The sequence below is a fragment of the Pteropus vampyrus genome, unplaced genomic scaffold (genome assembly GCF_000151845.1).
Source record: "Pteropus vampyrus isolate Shadow unplaced genomic scaffold, Pvam_2.0 Scaffold22, whole genome shotgun sequence".
In the NCBI taxonomy this organism is placed as follows: Eukaryota; Metazoa; Chordata; class Mammalia; order Chiroptera; family Pteropodidae; genus Pteropus; species Pteropus vampyrus.
This window is the reverse complement of record NW_011888803.1, coordinates 11,298,272-11,316,011: the sequence shown is the minus strand read 5'-3', so window position 1 is coordinate 11,316,011 and position 17,740 is coordinate 11,298,272. Positions and strand designations below refer to the sequence as shown.

The following is a 17,740-nucleotide window of genomic DNA, read 5'->3' as shown; positions in this document are numbered from 1 at the left end:
CATCCATGGACTGCCATTCTGTGAAATAGTTCAGCCCCTTTTCCCTACCAGGGATGTTGCAAAGGAATTCCTTGTAACGAATAAAGACTGTGAACCAGATCATCTATAAGGGCTCTTCTAGTTCAAAGTTTATGGCTTTATTTGTTCTCTCAAAGGTCAAACAACTTTAACAATGATAAGGGTATCTGACAGAGTGAATATTTATTCAACAAAGAACACAAGTCAACACTGACCAAAATAATATACTTTAAATATTTATACTTACGATAATAAAAAAAAATTTCAATAAGTCGACAATGCTTCAATCAGGAGGCCGACACCTTTTAAAATTTCTTAGACACACCATCTCTGTGTTTGTCTTCATTCTATGAGAAAACATAGATATCTTGAAATAGCTGCAGTCATTTGAACAAACAAAAACTGGAGATGTTATCTTCAGAGACCTTCTCCATCATGATATAGCAAATAGGTTTTCATAAATCAGTTCACTTTTTACACTGGTAAAACTATACATATACAGGACCCTACCTACATATCAGATCATAATTACTCCTTGAACTCCCTTAAATTACAGAAAAATTTCTACAGAAATTCAGATATAACTGGTTTTAAAATTCTGTATCTACGCTTACATGAACACTTAACTTTTTCCAAGCAGTCTACAAATGTTGATTTCTCTCATTTAGTCCTCATATAGTTGGTCTTTCTTGCATTTATCAAACCTATCAAAACATGTAATTTCTGAACTCTAATTTAAAACCGCCCATCTGTCTAAATAAGAAAACTCTGTGCTCTTAAAATTTAGCCTACTGATTTCATTAGAAGAAGTCACAAGTTAATAACTTTTTAAGAGACAGCTCAGAAATATGGATGAAATTCTCTGAAATTAAATTATTAAATGTAGCTATTATATATTCATTTTTTTACCTTGTAGTTAATAAAAGCCATTCTCAGCATCTTCAAACAATCATTTGTAGTAGTTTAAATCACATATATATTGAATAGTTTGAAATATGAGAATATGCTAAAACAAAAATTTTTTAAATTGGGTGTGAATATTTTTTAGCACTTATATAATCTCCGAAGGTTGCCGGAAGATTTTATATATTTGATATTTGTCCCCAAAATACAATCCTTTATTGGCTTATTAAGTGCTTGAAATCCAGCTCAAAGTAATGACCTCAAATTGTATCTAAGATATTTTTAGCAATAATCTTGTGACCTTGTCATTTTTTAAAAATCAAAAGGTTGGAGACGTCTGAAATGTACTTCGGATTTACCAATCCATGTGTAAAGCCTGCTTAATAATTTCTAACCAGTATCAAATTATTTTGCAGGCCAGAGCGCACAGTTAGAGTGTATGACAATCTAGCTATAAACTAATTCTTATTTAGCACCACTGAAGTGTGAGTTTCTCATTCACAATTCATTTTTGAATGGCGTACAATATACGATACACAACTGCATTTATGTGCAGCAAGCATGGTAGACATTTGATGTGTGAAACATTTTACATATTCTTCCATTGCACTGCATCTGTAATGTGCCAGAAAAGAATTTATTGCACTATTCCAGAATGCTATTCGGCGATGATGATACTTCTTGTATACAATACAGTTTTTAAATATTGCAAATACATTTTCTACTTTAAACACAGTATTTCTATGAAAATAGACACAAAACTTCAATAATAATGTTTTAAAATAATTATAGTGAAAAACCACTATAACTAATCGGTTAGCAAATCATTACTACACGTTCACCATATTTATTCTAACTGAAAATTATTTGTGAAGAACTTTTGCCTTTTTAAGAAATACAAACTTTTCCTCTAATTGCCTAATGCAGATTTCCTTTATGTGTTCCTTGTCAATAAGAGAGCAAATAAAAATATATTATCAATAATAATCTGATATCTGGTTTCCTACTTTAAAGGGCTTTCACTTATATTGATTTATTTCCTATTTACAATATTATTTTTATTTTTTCACATTTTATAAACATAGAAATTGAGATAAATATTACTTTTTCACATTTTATAAACACAGAAAATGAGGCAGGCCCAAAGCAGTTACCAAGTCCAAAGTGACAAAATTAGCAAGAAATAGTTATACCAAGAACCTCGGTCAGATTCAAATCTCAAGCTTTATTGACACCAGACCACACTGTCTCATTCAAGCCTTTTGACTATGCCAGCCTCAATTCTCTCGAGAGCTAAAGAAAAAGATGAATACTTAACTCTCTTCTTCTCTAACTGCAATGGACTTAATATTTGAGTCCCTCCAAAATATGTATGCTGAAACCTACCCCTGACGTAATAGAATTAGGAGGTGATGCCTTTGGGAAGTAATTAAGTTATGATGGGAAGCCCTCGTGAATGAGATCAGGGCCCTTATATAAGGAACCCCAGGGAGCTCTCTTGCTTCTTCCTTCTGAGGATATAGCAAAAAGAAGGCTGTCTATACTAGGAAGTGAGCTCTCAAGAGACACAATGCACCTTGATCTTTGATGTTCCAGCCTCCAGAACTGTGAGAAATAAATATTTGTTAAGTCACCCAGTCTATGGTCATCTGTCATAGCAGCCTCAACTGATTAAGATATCAATTTATCCTAACATCTGCATTGTAATTGGGTTCTATTATAATCTTCTGAAACACAAGGATGCAAACATACAATGTTCTGCAATGTCTTCAATTACATATTGTATAATCTACTTTCTCAATTAACATTTTTTTTTCCTGCTAAACATTTTCCACTGAACTAAGAGTAAACATATAAATACATCGCATCTGGATTTTATGATGTATGAAAAGTCTTAAGCATTCCTATATATTAACTGATGTTAATTTTTCCCATTGATGTGTTTAACTGGAGAGCTAGAGCATAGCTGTCTTTTGTCATTACAAAATTTAATACTGTTTGTGTGTCTAGGAAATTCTTTCCAGACCACATTTTTGCAAACAATGAAGACTCAATCCAAATCAGATCTCTATTTCTAATACACAAATGCACTAAATCAGTTCAAAGAAACAATGTTAAGAGTAAAGGATTTTATGGTCCTAATTCCTTTTATGATCCCATTCTTTTAGCTTTTAAACTTATTAAAAAATCATAAAAGCTTTTCAAAGCACATGAATCCATTTGACAATCTCACCCCAAAGTCCTGAAGACTAGAACATCAACACTTAAGTTAGGCATCTTTACTTCCTTACTAGTCTTTATTTTACTTTGAAAGCATTTCTAAAATAACCAGTGAAAAAAACAAACAAATAATGATCAGATGGCATTTAGAGTCATTAAATGCTAAGAACTAGATGGTACTTCGAAGATCCTTGTCTTTGACCCCAGGCAGGGATAGAGCAAAAACAATTTAAAATAGAGTTTCTCTACTTACTCTCACTAAAAATTGATTTAAAAATCATCTTATATCACTTCAAACTGTTTAGTACTACACCTCAAGATGTTTCTCGAGTCTATTATATATCTGAAGTTTAAATTCACCTTTTTGAGTCTCTCTCTGGGAAATAAAGCATCAGCATCTCTGATGAATTTGCTCCTTTACTTTATTCTAAATAACCCTTGAACCACTCTTCAGAGATCTGATGGCAAGAACTTTAAATGATCACTAGCAAGACACTTGGTATGCCAGTTTATGTCCCCTACCAATTGTTTCAGATCTTGTCAGCACAGTGACTTTCCAATAACCAACACCCTTCCCAAATTTAGTCGCAGTTTTGAGACCGAGAGGGAACCAAGATTTAACTAGTAAATGTTTCTTATATTAATAGCCATAAAAGTCACTGGAGAGCTTATTAAAACACAAAGTGATAGGCCCTAGCCTCAGAGTTTCTGCTTCATTAGATCTGAAGTAGGCCCCAGGAATGGGCATTTCTAACAAGTTCCTAGTTAATATGGATGCTGCTGATGCAGGGACCATTTATAAGAATCACAACTTTATGACAGCGGTTCTCAATTTTGGCTTCACGTTAAAACTGCCTGGGGCACTATTAAAAGAAACCTAAATCCAGGTCCCACTCCCACAGAGCAATTCAATTAGTCCACGTAAGGCCAGAATTACTGTTTGTCTCTAAGTCTCCCCAGGAGGGGAAAGCTCACAGGATAGATTGGTGATAAAATAGCTCAGAAAAGTGACTACCTTTTAAGTGTTCTGGAAGTTTCACTACATGTCTAGGGTACTCCCTGCTTCATAGACTGCAAAGGAACAGCTACCATCGCCCACATGAACCCCTCAGAGAGACTCAGCTATCTGAGGCAGTAAGTAGAACAGTGTCAGTGAGCTGCAGAGATTTGCAGGATGGACTTAAGGAGGAGGAATTAGAAACAAGCAGGCAGCTGAAAGGCTATTTGTAATCATGTGGGCCACAAATAGTAAGGGAAGATTTTAATGCAAAGAAAGCAAAGAGTGAAATAATCACTGTAAATGAAAATTCACATCACTTGCCAACATCAGATAGGTCCATGGAGAAGCAAGAGTCAAATGGATTCAGATTTTTATCCCATGCTATTGTAGCATACAGAGCACACAAAAAAATTGTACAGTATTGGATGAGAGACACCTAAGAAGACCAGGTGCTGTAGGTATGAAAAATAAAAAATAAGGGATTGTAAGCTGACAAGGTCCTTGCAATCTGTGAAGTCAACCAAGGGTTGCCTTGCCTAAAAATAAATAAATAAATAAAAATTGTACAATAAAGAATCGAACATACAAAAACGCAGAGGCAGAGAAAGATATGCTCAGCGTTTAGAGAGGGTGTATCCCAGAGGGAGGCTAGGACTCATAAATATAGATGGAAAGGATTTTGGCTAACTATTTTACATATTCCAAACCTTAAAGGCTTAATAAAAATAGTTGTATTTCTCATCATTCTGTGGGTGGTTCTTTTGCTCATGGTGTTGCTGGCACAAAGATTTTTGGAAGAACCAAGATGTCTTTATTTATTCAGCAGTGAATTGGTGCTGACTGCTGACTGGTAAGGCCCTCATGTGAGACTTCGTGTGGCTGAGTGTCCTCTCACAGCCTGGTGGCTGGGTTCTAAGATAGTACATTCCGAGTACAGAGGCAAAGACTGCGGATCTTTTATGGCAGTGCCCTGGAAGCTACACAGTGTCACGTCCACTACATCCTTCTGGTCAAAGGCCAGCCCAGACTTGAGGGGAGAGGGAGCAAACACCACCTTTCAATGGGAGGAGTAGTGAAGAATGTGCAGCCATGTTTGATCCTTCACAGTCTATTTCCTGCCCACAAACTACTTACATTTCTCTTACAGACAAAGTATCCTCACTGTCTCTCAAGCTCTCCTCCAACCCTTAAAGTTTTATCCCACTATGGCATCAAGTTCAGGCTTGATGTCCATGATGTTGTCATCTAAATCAGGTCCTCGACCTGTGAGACAATATCCTTAAGATTCTTACAGCCCTTCTATCTAGCTGAGAAGATCAGGGAGGCACTCCCTTAAATCTTTTGAGGTCTTAATACAGTGTCTTACATCTGTGCCCTGGCTTTGTTTTAACCTTGAGATCAAGTTTTTCTGGCATTAGTGCTTTGGTCTGATCTTTTAACCTGAGGCCATTTCTTACCTTTGAGTGAGTACCTGTTGCTGAGTGGAGAAGCTGGCAGTGAGAAATAGTTTTATTTATGACCTTAGGAAATTCTAGATTGAAAAAATTTCCTCTAAAGTCTACTTAAACTCTGAACAGTTTCTTCTTTAATTCATCTCTATCTTGCAATGCTTTGATCATAGGTGGTTAAAAAAAGAAGTCAATTGACACTTCCAATATTCTGTGGGACTATTTCAATATTCCACAAATTCATTAGGTTCATTTTCTATCTTCCATATTACTGTAGGGGACAGTCTTACTGATCTTTCTGTCAACGTAAAATAACCAGGGTACCATTTTATATCCTCCAATAGCAGTTTCCTCACTGCTCTTCCAGCCACCATTTAATAAGCCTTCTTACTACTTTCAGGTCTTCATTGCCACCTGGCCTCAAAGCCAATGCCAGATGTTTTGTTATGGCAGCATCTCACTTCTAGGTACTAAATTTTGTTTCAGCTCTCTATTGCTATGTAACAAACTGTCCCAAAATTTAGTGGCTAAAATAACCATTTATCATTTCGCATGATTCTATGGGATGATGAGGTGATTCTTCTGTTTCACACAGTATTGGCTTCAATGCTGGGGTGGTTGGGAGGTCGAAAATGACCCAGTCACACGGTTGGCACTTGGACGGGCTCCTGGCCTGGATCTCAGCTTGAACTGATGACGAGGGGCCTTGCCACTCCTTCACAGGGCTGTTTAGGCTTCCTCACAGCAAGGTGACTAAGTTCTAAGAAGGAACATTTCAAGCACACAAAAGCAGAAGCTACAGATCTCTTTAAGGTCCAGTCTTAGAAATTATTCCACATCATTTCTGCCACATTTGATTGGCCAAAAAAGGTAACAGGGCCAGCCCAGGTTCAAAGGGAGGGGTAACAGAGTCCATCTTTTGATGGGAAGAACCACAAAGTATTTGAAGCCATTCTTAATCTCCCATAGGAAATCATGACTATTAAGTAGTAGATAGTGTCATAGAGATGAATTAATTCTTTGTGAGAATGAATTTAATGAGTGAATAATAGAACTTTTCTCCCCTAGACAGTGTATCAGATGAAGAGCTATCAGACACAGAATAGTAAAGGAGGATACAGAAGCAGGATCAGCGAAATAAAGGAGAAATCCAATAATTTGAAGCACAGAAATCAAAGTGTTTCAAGGAAAAAAATCTGACACAGTCAAATAATACTGAGAAACCAAAGGAGAATAGAGAGGTGTAACTATAATTCTGCAGCTTCCTACTCAAAGCAGTAGTGTGGTAATGAGTCTACGAAATAATCATAAATAATATTCTAAATATTAGGAAAATAATCTTAATCATTTAAAGTCCCAGGAGAAAGTTACTGAATATGACAATTAAAACCATGAAAACAACCCTAGAAATCCTAATTAAAGCTGAGTTGTTCTGAATTTAAGGAATATTGCTTCTCTTTTTCCTTGTTTCTGGTGGTTATAGAATACATAATATATTTAATTTTGATGATAATTGTCTTTTTAGGAAAAGCCCTCTCAGTTCTTTGATGCTTCTAGTGAGGTACTAAATTATCTAGGATACATAAAAAAAAAAAAAAAAGTTGCAGCCACATTATTAGTAGTAGAACACATCAGTGCTGCATAATTCTTAGAAAGAATATGTAACTAGAAGGCAACCTTAAATCCTTCTCTACCACCTTCATTATTTATAAAAAATGTTTCTCACCCCCCATCTCACCACCCTAAGCAAGACATAGAATAGAACCAAACTCAGTATCTTGTGAATTACACATGCTCTGCTTTCAAATGACTAGCTGAAAGCAGAGATCACCATTCCATTTACTTCTCCTAACTCTTCCATAGGTGACCTATCTTTCATTAGAGCAGAAACATGTGGACTATTTACTCCAGGAAGAAAGCAGAGAGATCAAAGTCCAATGCTTTACAAATAAAGAAGCTGAAGTTCAAAAGTATTCAAGGGTAGTAGTAGAACATGGGCTTAAGCCAAGTTTCCCATTTTGAAAAGAACTGGAAAGTTGGTTGCACTAATTCTGGCCACACTGCCTAATTAGTTATAGACCTTCCTAATAAAATTAAAACAGGGTTTTGGAACGCAAAGTCGCAAATACAGTCCAGAATATTTCTATGTTATACTTTTTTAAACTATAATGCAAAATGAGATTTTTTTTTTAGCTTTGGAGCAGACAAACCAGTGTATTCTTGAAATACTTAAAAATGTGATTAAGCAACTAGTCTTAACTCTTTCTCTAAAGTTAACGTTTATATACACTCAATTATGGAGGCTAGAACTACAAAGGCATACTAAGAAGATATGAGGCCTGGTTTCTGCTCTCATAGGATTTACACTCCTATTGTAGGAGAAAACATTTATAGTTGAGAGCACCACCATCTTATGCTGTCACTTCAGTGACAAAATGGGTGAGATGATGGCTAAACCTAAAAAGCATTTACTTCATTTGGTTATACAAGCAAAATGACCAAAGAGAATGGGTGAAACATTACTAAACAAAACAGCACTCATCAAAGAGACTTCAGAACTTTAGTTGGTTTATGCAACAAATACTTAGAATGCCAGAGGGAGTTCTAAGTGTTAGGGAAATATAGGTATGTAAGATCGACAAGACCCCTGCTCTCAGCGACCTTACTGAGAAGTACAGAAAGAGATACAAAAATCAAATATACAAACACAATAAAATCAGAAACACCTTGAAGACTACTTCAGTTTGAGTGATCAAGGAAGGCTTCATTAAAGAGACTGCCAGTCTCTAAATGGAGCTAGCCATGTGATGATATTGGGGAAGATCATTCCAGGAAGAAGGAGCAAGAAGCTTAGGATGTGTGAGGACCAGAAAAGAGGCCACTTGGCTGGAATGTCAGGAGCCTTTGTAAAGTACAAGAGTGATGGAGGGCTTGAAGACAAAGTAAAGAGTTTGGATAATAAATAGTCCAGGAAAAGCCACTGAAGAGTCATAAGTGGAGGAGGAGCTGATGATATTAGCTTTTAAAAATTAATCAGCAGGGAAATGTGGATATACTCAAGAAGTCAAAGGATCTATGCCTTCATTTATAAAAGGGTGTTCAGAATATAGGAGGGGACAGGCACACTGTTCTCACCACTGCTTCACCTGGACTGTGTGTTCAGAACTGGGTGACACACTTTTAAGACATATGTTGTATTCACAACACTAGAGAGTCATGCTATTTAGTACAGTGTATAAATTAATCATTCATTATGACAAAGTCAAAAGCTCTGCTACAGAGCTAATTTAAGATTAATCTTCCACAACTATAAAAGAAAAGTGATGTTTGCAGGAAGCAACAGTGCATAGAGCTTTTTAATGTCTGACTTACCTACTCCAGGAAAGCATGCCTATTATGGAAATATGACAAACCAATTCTATACATTAAAAATACTACCTTAAACAAAAATCTGAAAAATATAGACATGGAGTCATGTAGTCTAAGTCTCTCATAGACATTTACTATATATTTTTGACCTTTAATGTTAGAAAATGACAAATATCAAACACACACATACAAAAACAACAAAGCACAAGTAAGTAAGATGACATTTTACTAAAATGTATACAGATTTAGTTTTTATTTAACTGGTTTTAAAACATCAAAAAGATTTTACTCAAAACGTCTGTAGGAATAGTAACCTCTTTTTACATACTAAGCATTCAATATTTGTTTGCCCCAAGCTACCAATGTAATAGTAATTATCTTTACCATGTGTTCATAATTCAGAATGTTAATCTTACCCTGTGAATGTTGCTCAACCGGAAACTCTGCAATTAGTTTCTATTTGAAAAATTCCTACAGAGAAATCATAAACATATTGTTATATTTTATGCATCAAAGGGACTGCAAGACAATTTATCCACTTATGTAGTTCTAAAATTTTCAACATCTATAATAACTTTATGAAACATGAAACATATAAAAGAAAAATTTTTTAAAAAGTGACCATTGTTAAAGGGATTACCTTCTGACCTCTCACAAAAGGTCTAAAAGTATTTTAACTAATACTCAGGAACAGAAACAAATCACTGTCACAAGTTACACATTTAATCCCATCACCATGGCAACTTATAAGGCATAAAATACGAACATTAAATTTTTAATGAAAAAAATTTTTAATGAAAAAAAAGTATGTATTGTATCTGAGGCACCACTCATTTTATACATAAAAGATGGAAAAACCCATTGAAAATATCTATGCTTATTACAGAAAATAGGGAAACATTAGGGGAAAAAGATTTAATATTTGAGATTGTTTTCTCCTTCCAGGATTTTTTGTTTTGTTTTGTTTTGCTGGACAATTGGTTTTACAGAATTGTGCCGTTATAAAATTCAATGGCACAATATTGAGATCTCCTTTGTCTCATTTATCATAGGCTTTCTTGATGTTGTTATAGTTTCTCTAAAGATCATTTTTGATAGAAGCATAATAAATAGTTTATATATCATTATGTCACAGTTCACAAAACCATTTTCCTATGAATTTTAGATTTCTCCTTTTTATTATGAAGAATGCTATAAACATCTCTACTTTCCTTTTATAAACTTCCAAAAGTGAGAGTATGGTCAAATTATTTCCCAGGAAGGTCATACTAATTTTCTTTACCTTAAGCAATATGAGTAAGCACTCTCACCAGATGGGGGAATTATTAAAAAACAAACAAACAAACTTTGCTAATTGCATATATGAAAAGTGATCTTATTGTTGCTTTATTCTGCATTTCTTTGAGTTGGGTTGAATGCTTTCCAATATGTTCTATTAATGAGTTTCATTCCTTTTTTCTACTTATCATTTATCTAAACCAGAGGAATATTTTGCTGAAAAGAAATAAATGTAGAACTTAATGAAATCTCTCTCATAATGAATGGCAACTTGTCATCTCAGAGTGTGGTTATTGTTATTAAGTTAAAAAAAAAACAAAACAGCAAAATGCAGTTTAATTTCTTCATCCAGGCTAATACAAAATACTCTTAATTTTAGAAACCATAACAAAAGTAATTGCCTTTCTTATTCTCCAACAGCCAACAAAAGTACAAGTTAGAAGGATGAAATGTGAAAATACTAAATGGCAAAGCTTCTTAGAATAGAATAGTCCACATTAGGCAGGATAAAAACAGAACTCAGGCTGTCATAGTGATTCTGACAGACCCAGCTGCTGAGACAGCATCAGTGGATTCTTGTGGATTCTTTCGTTTGCTGGGCTAATGAGTGTTATAAAACTGGCATTACCTGCCCCTTTAAAAACACTCTCTCCCCAGCAGCAGGACGCAGGTATATTTTCACTTAAAAAATCAATTCCAAAAAATCATCTCCAAATCTGGAAGACAAGCAAAACACTGCGAATTTCCTTTCTCAAATAACAGCTCCTTTCAGAAGGTTACCAAATAAAGATTTATAAGGGAATACTCTCAAGTGACTGTAGATTAAGAAACAATAGGAGGCAATAGGCTTTCTGATAGAAAAACTAAAGGCCACAAGGCTTTTACTTTGAAAACTGAGAAGTCTAGATGCTCTCATGTTCTGCTGGTGGGTAGAGATAGTGGAGAAGATAGTGGAGACTGACAACAACAACAACAACAACAACAACAACAAAAATTCCTTTGTAGAAAAGCAAAGAACTATTGTAAAATTCTGGAATCTAAGAATAGCTTTCCATTTGGATGGATGAGTCTTTTAGTGATAGTTACATAAAATCTTAGATTTAGCAAGAAGTCGAGAATCTCCTCATAATCACTTGATCTCATTTTGCAGGTCAGATATGGCATGAATTACTACAATACCACACTCATCGCCCTTTGTCAAATTCCATAAGTTTAAGGCTTTAGGTTATGTAAAATTAAAGTACTCTACTTCATCAATTTGAAAGGTTCATACTAAGAATGCCAGATGTGCTTAAGTGAGGAACATTTCACTTCACCATCTGTCTCACCCGGAAATTACCTCCATGAGCCACCCTGACCTCCACAGGCTGAATCCACTGCTCTTCCATCTGTGTTCCTAGAACACTTTACTAATAGTTCTCTCACGCTGTTTTACAGTATATCATAATCTACTGCCTCAAGTTCCTTGAGGACTAGGGCAGTATCTTATTTACCTATATCCCTGAGATCTACCACAGTGTCTCTTTCCAGGGCTAGATTAAGGGGCTGGATATTACAGCAGCTTCCATATACAGATTCCCCAACGAGGTGTTGAAAACATCTCTGAAAACTTAACTAGTATCTACCAGAACTTTTCTCAGGGATTGTACAGAATGTGGCTGGAAGGAAAGATAAGGAATCTGCTATTTCTCTTCCGGTCGGTTAGATCCTGGGAACTGGCAGAGGGGGAGCTAGAAGGTTTCTCTGGCTCCTCTCCCCTCTCACAGCGCTTGGCTTTGCCTTGTAAAAATGTCATGAACAAATGTTTAAAGAATAACCGTCTAAAGTGACATCAGATTGTTAGCCTGTTCAGAGACAAGTTATTAGCCCACCGAGAGTACTCTCATGTCTCAGTCCTATCCCTGTCCTCAACATAAAAAAAATTAGTAAATAATTATTGAGTGAATGAATAATGCCAGATCAGGTTCACCACCCAGTTAGGAACCAAACGGTATGGAGGAGGAGGCTTGGCTCTCTAAGAGATCTGTAAACACAATTGGTATACTCCCATAATGGATCTGGAAGGGTAGCAATGCAAAGTGGTGGGGGCAGAGCCTCACGTATTTCCATCACCCTATGACAGGTACAGAGATTCAGAAGAAGAGGCTAAGCCTTTAACCTTCAGAAAGAAAGGAGAAAAATTCATAGCTGCTGACTTCCCCACCAAATATGACATTTCACAAATCTGAATGTAGAACTGCTGTCAAATTCAGCATGACTGGGAGGATTATAATGACAGTGAGTCATTTTGAATCAGTGATGGATCACTGGATAAATGCCACAGCTTTCCTAAATTACTTTAATATCTTATCAAATTATGATTTCAAAATTCTTTTATATGTTAACAATATAATGCACCAGGAATAATGCTGTCACCAGTGGAATTATCAAGTTATCATCTAAGCAAGGATGGTATGTATCATGCCCTGCCCATCTTCCCCCAAGATCACAGGCTCTAGGATGGCATTTCTTGCCTACTGAGGGCCTGCCACATAGTAGGTGCTCCATACATACTGCAATTCTAAAACCTTGTGACCTATGATCAAACAGACAACACTGAATGTCCTTGGATGATTTCGGTCTTATAAAATAGTGATCATGGTAAAGAAAGCTAGCTACATCTGGTATGACATATTCTTAACCTAATGACAAAAATCAAATCGCCATGCATTGCAAATCAGCCGAGTATTTAGATTGGACTAATTTGAATTAATTTCTGACCATAAAATACATAACTTTAATGTTCACCAAGTATTAAATGACCACTAATCACAAAAGATGTTTTAAATGAACACTGCTGCCCACTGACCCTCAAAACGCGTAGTTGATCCATACCTCATGCTACTTCAGCATTTAGGGAGTGCTGATAGTTCTATTATACTTCCATTAAACTGCATCACAAGTAGCTTGTTAGATGCCTTCTCGACTCTCACTTTGAGCTCTCAGGAGAGTTCAGTGTACAGGACAGGACCTAACACACAAGAGATTCTCAGTAATTATCTGTCGAACGGGAAGAGGCGTTAAGAGATGGAAAGAGGAAGGCTACCATTTACTTTGTACTTTGTGAGTCAGGTATTATGATCTATCACAGCTCCAATTGAGAAAGCCGAGGATTGGAGAAACTAAGAAACTTGCTTGAGCTCAAGAAGCAAACCCAGAATTCACACTAGAATTCTAAGAGCCATCTGCTATCCTGCCTCTCCAATGAGCTCTATAAAATGGAAGCTCTATATAGACTACGAAGCCTTTCTTTTTAAAAAAATATAATCTACCTTTTAGAGAAACTAAAATGTACAATCTAAAATAAATCAGATGTATAGAGTTTTCCAACTCATTACTCAGTAGTCTATCTAATGAAACGGAATCAACAAGTGCTCCCTCCATCCTTCCTGCCTCTATTAAGTAATTAAGATCAACATGATAGACAGAGCAAGGGAGCATCCGGCTGGCGTAACTCCTTACAGAGAAACATTCACCCACCAATTTAATGACAAGAGGAAGGATCAAATTTTCATCTGTACTTAAATGATGTTTTACATGGCTTTTCTTCCTGCCTTCCTATTAAAATGTGGTTAAAATAAACTAAGACCATATCACCTAAATATGATCTTCTTTCTGAATCACTCAACAAACAAGTAGCACATGCTCTTAATATGTTAGTTACTTTCAATATGTTAGTTACTTTTTAGGCTTAATTATTATCCACAAATTCTTATGAATATTTGAAAGACTGGGAAGGAAGTGTAGCAGAATGGTTAAGGTTAAGATTGAGTTCTGACTTTGTCATTTACCACCCTCTTGATCTTAGATAAGCTAAGTATCAATTTTCTCATCTGTAAAGTAGATATTAGTGGAGATGTTTTAAGAATTAAATGAGGGAATTTATAAATCAAATGCTTAGCACAGTAGCAGGTACAAAGCATGTGCTCAAAAATGGTAATTTATTAACAGAGTAGTAGCTTTATTTAAAGTAATTTTTTAAAGGTTGGCTTTAAAGTATTATCCTGTAAAGACAAACTAGATTAGACATTAAGAGGTTTGGTTTTCCACCTCAGTTAGTGATTTCCATGCCAGATTTTGGAATATGTCATATGACTCTAGTTACTACTTCGGTGTTATGAAATGTAAATGTAACATCTCTAAAGTATTTAATATATGGCCCATAGAGAAGACAAAATATTATGAAGCCAAAATAATACACAGATATGTGTGGATGCAACTTAAAAAAAAAAAAGGTTAACCTGTGCAAGTAACCTCTGCTTTCTGATGCAATACCTGTCTCTCCAATCAAGATTCACACTGCAGACAAGACAGATATAGCCAATGTCACCTGAGCAAAGGCTATGTTTTAAGTATATAATGGTCACGTTTTAAGTATACACACTTATATATTTAAATATATAACTCTCTATATAAAACTATAATTATAGTTGCATAACAATGTGGATGGCTTAAAGCCACAGAACTGTACACTTTAAAACAGTTAAAGTGGTAAATTTTATGTTACGTGTATTTTACCACAAAAAAATCTGTAATCATGTAAAACAGGAAAACTGTTCTGACTGCTTTAAAATAAACAAAAATAGATTACACAAATCAAGTATATAGTAAGCCCTAGTATACTAAAAAAACATGCCAGTGCACAAAAATATAATTTTCCTGTGTTAGATATGCTTTGTCTACATTCATAGGTTATTAAAATAAATACTAAATATTATCAATTTTGTTTGTTACCTTGAATTAGATGGGTTTGGGTGGGAGAGATATGATCCTACTAATTTGTCCAGAAAAGGCATAGATTTTTTTTTTTACATTAGATAGCCATATATGAAATTAACACATTCAAAAATCTTCTAGTGACTGTCTAGGTAAGCACACATAAGATTTTTTGCCCCCGGAAAATAACCGTGGAAGCACCCCATGTTTACCAAAATCACAAATAAATTTATGTGTATTTGAAAGTATTTGATCCTTTTATTAAGAGGTCAATCTATCAAGTTGGTCAACCCTGACTAGGTGTCAGGAGACCCAATTTCTACTCTCTGCTTTACATCTAACTGACAGTATAATGTTGGGCAAGTTATCTCCTCTCACTTGACCTGACTTTCCTCACTTGTAAAGCTAAAGAGACAGACAGATGATCGATAGACCCTCCACTTCCTGCATTCTACTAGTCTACGAGTTGATTAATTGCAGCTGGAGCTATGGGATACATAATCTGAAAAGACTCCTCTGGAGTGGTGAGAATTGGACAGGGCTTTAAAAGGACAAAAGTGACAACACCAGGGAAAGCATTAACTCCAAGAAGAATGGTGTATGTTTTCTTAGGAAGAGAGCACTGAATGGTTTACAATTGGCGGTTGGTCTTGCTAAAGAGAGAGTAAAAGTGGGTGGTAGCTAGGAAAGAAGGTCATCAGGTCAAGCATACAATTAATGAAAAAGCACTGATTTTAATTGAAGTAGAATGGTAACTGGGAACCATGGAAGGTCTTAATACAGACTTATCTTTTTAGGAGTGGAATTCATTAGGATTCAGTCCTTGGCCAGTAGCGTTTCTGCTCATGCATATGCTCTCCTGGGCTGATACCCTCCACTCTTAAGGATTATCCACCACCCCTGTGTAGATGTTTCCCACACTACACAGCGAGCCCAGCTCCCCAAGCCCAAGCCTCAGAATCTCCCCAGCATCTTCCTGGCTATCCACTGAGATATCTGGAAGCAACTCAAACTCAGCATGTCCCCAACTGAATCCACCATTTCTGCTCACGACTACACCAAACCTGCTCTTTTTGGGTCCCTGAATATTGATAGCAACATCAAGGCTGATAGCTGAATGATGCTGAAGGGTGATGGATAGTAATAGCAAGAGCTCAGGCACCTAACCCCAAAGCCTTCTTCTTCTCTATTCCCCCAAGTTGGTCAGTCCCTTTCTTAAACTAGCCTCTTCTAGATCTCTCATCCCACTGCCTGGGGCAGAGCCTGCCCCATTCCTGGGGAGGACAACTGAAATACCTTCCTCAGTCCTGTTTCTATACTGCAGCCAAAGAGCTCTTTCTAAAACGTTTCACCTCCTGATTTGCTTTTTGTTGTTATAAAAACAAAATAATGTCTCAGGGAGGGAGAGGTGAAGGAGGCCTGGCAACGGAACTTGATGGAAACAAGTTCTATCCAGCATCTCTCGTTGTTTAATTGATTCTTGCTATTTCCTTCCCAGGAATGCTAGAGTTTGACCCCAAAAGGCTGGGCACACTGCATCACATATCCTGTCATCACTGTGACTGTCACTTGCTTGACAATAGCGGGGATAAGAAGACAGGATGCTTCACCATGTGACCCACTGGCAACACAACACAGTCTACCTCCCCTTTTGGTACGGCCACCTCTGATCTCAGTTCACGCTGAGGTTAGATACAGTTTCAACTGTATGTGAGGGGAAGGGATTTTTTAAAGCCTCTAGCTCTGTTTCTATCTACATGTTACTGGTGTCTATGCTCTTAGATGCTGAGCACTTTTACAGAAGCTTTCTTCCACTTCCTAGTCAGGAGCCGCCATGACTGTGGCAGTACCTTCTGGGTGTACAGAGTGAGCACGACTCGACGTATTGCTCTATAAGACGTATTGCTCTATAAATGCTCTGGAGCTGTTTTAGGCAAATGCAAACCACCCAATTTTACTTTGTTTTTATTCCTTTTGTTTCTCCCAACCCTATGGGCCTTGTTGCTGATTGAGTGAAGCCTCCGCTTCTCCACTCCCCCCACAAGTGAAAGTGAAAGGTAGGGGTTGGTTTTTCATGGTTGCAGTGTGGAAAATGTGCACTGCCAGGACTCCCAGGCCTGCTTCCACTACCATCTCCTTGGGCTTAGGCAAATCTCTCACCCCATCCAGCTCCCCTGTCCTTGGCTTTCCAATATAGATAATCATACTTATATTATTGGTAAAATAAATATTGTGGAAGTACTTTAGAATCATTAAAGTGGTACCTAAATGTAAAGGGAAACTGGTAAAGCATGCCAATTCTTTTGCTGATAAAGTAATTTTAAAAGAGGATGGCCTTGGAACATTATCTTAAATTGAAACAAAACAACCCATGAAGTGAGCTTTATTTAGTCAACTTTAGTTCCAAGGAAACAAAACAGCAAGTGTTACTAGGTTACTGACACCTCTTAACATTTAAGTTCTACTACGAAGTCAAAAGAAATTTTGCCAAAAGGCCCGAGGGTCCAGGTTTAACTATGTGGCTCCAACACAGAATCGCACTGTGACAAGACAACAACCTGAGTAGAGAATTCTTCTCCAAATCAACCGTGCAATAATGGACTGATAATAGACCATTTACAGTCTAACAATTGGGGATTTTAAAAGAAACAAACAAACAACACCCACAACCTTTGGCACATAGTGAAGTGTAACCAGTGCCTATTGGCCCAACCCAGAGAAGGACTTTTAAAACATTCCACTCAGCCAA

General features: G+C 36.5%; 1 protein-coding gene across 4 annotated transcripts in view; it reads right to left on the bottom strand.

The window, feature by feature from the left end:
• The window catches only part of LRRC8B (leucine rich repeat containing 8 VRAC subunit B), a 66,260-nt gene that overhangs the window by 17,046 nt on the left and 31,474 nt on the right, over positions 1-17,740 (bottom strand). For 3 of the 4 annotated variants that reach the window (XM_011355611.2, XM_011355610.2, XM_011355612.2), the window contains 2 exons: positions 9,375-9,429; positions 266-365 (listed from right to left, as the gene is read on the bottom strand). The gene's annotated coding sequence lies outside the window, so the exon portion shown is untranslated. Of the gene's footprint in view, positions 1-265; positions 366-9,374; positions 9,430-13,110; positions 13,247-17,740 lie in introns of those variants that run through there. The other variant, XM_011355614.2, reaches the window with a different exon arrangement.